The sequence below is a fragment of the Felis catus genome, chromosome B4, assembly GCF_018350175.1.
Source record: "Felis catus isolate Fca126 chromosome B4, F.catus_Fca126_mat1.0, whole genome shotgun sequence".
Taxonomy (NCBI): Eukaryota; Metazoa; Chordata; class Mammalia; order Carnivora; family Felidae; genus Felis; species Felis catus.
The window spans coordinates 132404948-132409465 of record NC_058374.1 but is presented as its reverse complement, the minus strand read 5'-3'; positions in this window follow the sequence as shown (position 1 = coordinate 132409465).

Below are 4518 nucleotides of genomic sequence, written 5' to 3'. Positions count from 1 at the left end.
GAGCCATCCCAGCTCTTGTTTGTTTGTTAGAGCCATTTTAGCAATATCGAGCAGAAGGTACAAACATTTCCCACACACACCCCCCGCCCTACACATGCGTGGCCTCCCCCACTGCCAATGTCCCTGCCTTAGTGGTACATTTGTTGCAATGAGCGAATCTACACTGACATGGCATTGTCACCCCGAGTCCGTAATTCGCATGGGGTTGGCTCTTGGCGGTGTACCTTCTATGGGTTTGGATAAATCTAGAATGATGCCTCTCCACCATTATGGTATCCTAGAGAGTCGTCTCCCTGCCCTAAAAATCCTGTGTTCCGCCTATTCATTCCTCCCTCCCCCATAAGCCCCCGCGACCACAGATCTTTTTACAGTCCTCACTGATTTTGCTTCTCCAGAGTGTCACATAGGTGCTCATACAGCACGTAGCCGCCTCTTTCACTGAGTAATATGCATTTAAGTTTCCTCCATGTCTTTGCATGACTTGGTAGCTCATTTCTTTTTATCGCCAAATAATATTCCATTGTCTGGATGTACCGGTTTATTTACCCGATCACTTACCAAAGGACACCCTGGTTGCTTCCAAGTTTGGGCAATTATGAATAAAGTTCCTATAAACATCCGTGCGTAGGTTTTTGTGTGGACACGACCCCGGCTTCTGAGCTGAAGCCACCTTCTTGTGGGGCAACTCCCAACTAATGGCTGGGCATGAAAAGAGTGTTAGGGCCTGGGAATTTCTGCACAATGCAAAACCTCCCAAATGGGGCAGTCTTGACCCTGGAGCTCCCTGGTGGGTTGACCAAGACTTTGGCAGATCTGCACTGGGGTCTGAGGCTCTCCCAGCCCTTAGCGCCCCGATCAACCACTTGTACCTCCCAGCCCATCTCAGTGTCTGCTTCCTGGAGGACCCAAGTGGCAAACTTCACCTCCAAAACCAAACCACAATCCATCCAATTCTCTTGGCCACCATGACCCCCAAGTTTCCATTCCTCTCACCTGGATGGTTGCATGGCCCCTACCCGGTCTCTCTGCTTCCTCTCCTACCCCGCTATGACCCAGTCTCCATACAACCATCAGAATGATCTTTTACAAACACAAACCACGCGATGTCGCTTCCCTGCTTCAAGTCTTCCAATTGGGCTTAGAACCAAACCCATTCCCTTCCCCTAGCCTGTAAAGTCCTACATGACTTCACCCTGCCTTTCTCTCCAGATCTTTCTCCACTGAAGTTCACTCTGCTCCAGCCCCAGTGGCCTTCCTTCTGTTCCTGGAACATACCAAGCTCATCTCTGCCCCAGGGCCTTTGCGCTTCCTGTTGCCTCTGCCTAGAGCACTCGGTCTTTCCCCCAGACTTCTGCATGGCTGGTCTCTCAGGTCATTCAAATCTCATATGCAGGACCTTTCTGACAATTTTATAAATAATGCCCATCTCCCAACTCCCCCCCCACCGTACACACACACACACACACACACACACACACACACACCCCACCTACAACTTTCTATAATATTTACTTTAAAAATTTTTTGGTAGTCCTCATCACTATTATAAATTAACTTGTTTATTTAACTATTCTTTTGTTTACTGTTTGCCTCCCCGACTAGATTATGAACTGTGAGCCTGTCTTATTTCCAACTCTCCCCTGGGCCTGATATTATGCCTGGCACAAAGTCGGTCTCAAAAACATGTATTTTGAATAAATAATTATATTTGTTTATTTAGGGCAGAATTCCCCTTAGCCTAAGAATGGAATATAAGTGAAGAAATAAAACGCCTCAGAGACGTGAGACTTTAGAGAGGAAATGTGGGGACAATTGAATTCTGAGGGAAGTTCCCCCTTGAGACTCTGTCTCTGACCATCTCTGGAGAAATTCTGTGTTAGGACTGGAGGGAGGTGTCTCTCCCACAGCCCCGGAGAAACGGGTCTCAGGACCTCCCTGTCCTGGCCTCCCCTCCCCTCTGCCTCCAGCAGCAGCCAGTGTTGCCCATGGGGGAACTAGTTTTGCAAATATTTACCAAGAAGCCACCCTGGGAAGGGGCCCTGTGCTGAATGTCGAGGACAGAGACGAGCCAAGGAAGGGGAGCTGTTCCAGGCAGGAAGCAGAGAGAGGAGACACTCTGGTGAGTTTGGGGCATTATGCCTCGTTGGATACTGTTCCAAACAGGGTGGGGAATAGAAGGTGAGGCCGGAGGGGTGAGCAGTGTCCAGATTGACAACAGTCTCACAGACCAAAAGAAGCTAGCTAGCATAAGGCCCGGCATTTATTGAGGCTTTCCGTGTATTACTGTTATTCCATTTTATAGATTGGAAAACTGAGGCACAGAGAGAGGGTGTCAAGAATTGCGAAAGGCCTGAGACTTTACCCTCCTTGCAAACTATGTCACACAGCTGGTAATGGGGGCAGTCAGGGCCAGAATTAGGCCTTCTGGCTCCAGAACCCATGCCTTTGACCGCTAGGCAGTCCTGCCCCTCCCTAAGGGGTTTGGAATTTATTCCATAAGGGATGGGGAGCCACCTATGGATTTATAAGCAGGAAGAGTGGCCTGTTCCTATCAAGAGGCTTAAAAAGCCAGCCTAGGGGATAAACAGACCAATCTTCAACAAGATGAGACTCCAGCCTCTGGGCCCATTTATCCAACAGTCCTCAAATCTCATGGGGCGGCTCATATAAAAGTGGCACCATTTGGCACCCAAGCCACAGTGGCTCTGCTGCCCTTGGTGGCAGCCCCCTCTCCCAGCCTTCCCTGGATTTTCTACGACGGTTTCTCCTCGGATGTTTTGTGCATGTTTCTGTCTTCACAGAACACGTGTAGAGGTAGCCAGGACCCCCGTGCCTCATGCACCTTCAGGACCTCATGGGTCTCCTCCTGCCTGCCTTTGCCTTCAGAGAGCCTGGCTCACCTCTCCATCAGGGAGATGATGCTTCCTCGAAGCTGTGACGCCGGGCAGGGTTTCCAGGTCACGGCTCCAACAAGTACGAACTCACATCCACACACATAAGGCTCTGGGGGGTTCATGTACAGGGCTTGCGCTTTGCTCTGCTCCCACTTTACAGCTCGTGATCCTTGACTCCCAGAGATCAGGGGAGCAGAGCAGGCATCATCCTGGGGCTGGGGGCGGGGCGGGGTGTGTGGAGCATGTGATCTCAGGATCCCAGTGGTCAAAGATGGTCCCCGGGGCTGCGGCCTTCTGAGAAATGTTCCGGTCTCTCCCCACCACCAGCACGATGCAGAGACCACACGGTCCCGTGGTGGTTCAGAGCCCCAGTTTGTGCCTTCCCCCTGAAGTCAAGAACGCAGGCTAGAAAGGGAGACAGGCCTGGGCGTGGCTTAGGTTCAGGATTGACCTGGGTGTGGCTTTGGCCCATGACTCCTAGGAGCCACAGCCCCTCTCCTCCAGCCTAGGCTGCAGCCATGAACATCCACCGCCTTCTGAATGCCCTTCCAGCCCTGGGAAGCCACGCTGGTCAGAAAACGCCTTGTGGAAAATTGGAGGGGACCTGAACTGTGAAGAATGGTATGATTTTCTTTGAAGTTTTTAATTGCAAAAGTTCATTTGCAACACAATATATATCTATAGACATTTTTGATAGGAGAAAGTAAAAGTCTCCTCAACCACCCCCACACCACAGCTCACTCCCATTCCTTCTGGTTCCTTCTAGTGCCTGGTCCACCTGCTCACCGGGGTTTTGCCTTCCTAATAGAGACTGCAGTGGGGAGAGGGGGTCTTCTCTGGCACCCCTGAGGATTCAGAAGAGGAAACTTCTACTACCCTCTGAGATCACAGGAAGTTTTTGTTTCTTTGTTTTTCCACTGTGTGTGTGTGTGTGTGTGTGTGTGTGTGTGTGTGTGTTGTGTCCTGTCGTATTTTGTTTGTTTGTTTTGTGGGAGTGGAGGCGAGTGAACTCTACTCCTTCTTTAGCTTGGGGGTGGCAAGTGACAGGCAGGTGGCCACCGTATAGGAAGAAGGTGGCTCAAAATCTCCAGTCCCCTGTCCCCAACACTGACCTCTTTTCTTCTTCTTCTCCCCACGCCCACCCCACCTCCCTCGCCCAGCCTGAGTCCGGTCAGAAGCGCCTGAACTCAAACGCTGTTCCAGCGCATCCTAGCTGTGTGACCTTGGACGGCGACCTGACCCCAGTGGGCCTCGGTCCCCTCATTTCCACGGGGAGCACGTCCACCGTGAGGCTTAATTGTGCCCGAGCTTGTAGCTCGCTCGGCACTGGGCCCGGCACGAAGAAAAGCTCCCCGCGAGGTAGCTGTCGGCATCACGGGTTCGGGGAGGGGGCCGGAGCACCGGAGCGGGGCGGGGGGGCTGGGGGGGGTGGTCCCCAGGGCGTCCCGCCGCGCGGCCATCGCGTCGCCGCCCCCGGCGCCGGGCGGGCGGGCGGCCGGGCTAAAGCTCTCGCCGGCGCCCCGGCCTCGGCGCCCGGCACGGAACGGGTGCGGGGCTGGGCCACGGCCGGGCCCCGGGGGAGCCGGCGGGGCGGGGCCGCCGCGCCCGCTCCCCCTCCCCGCCG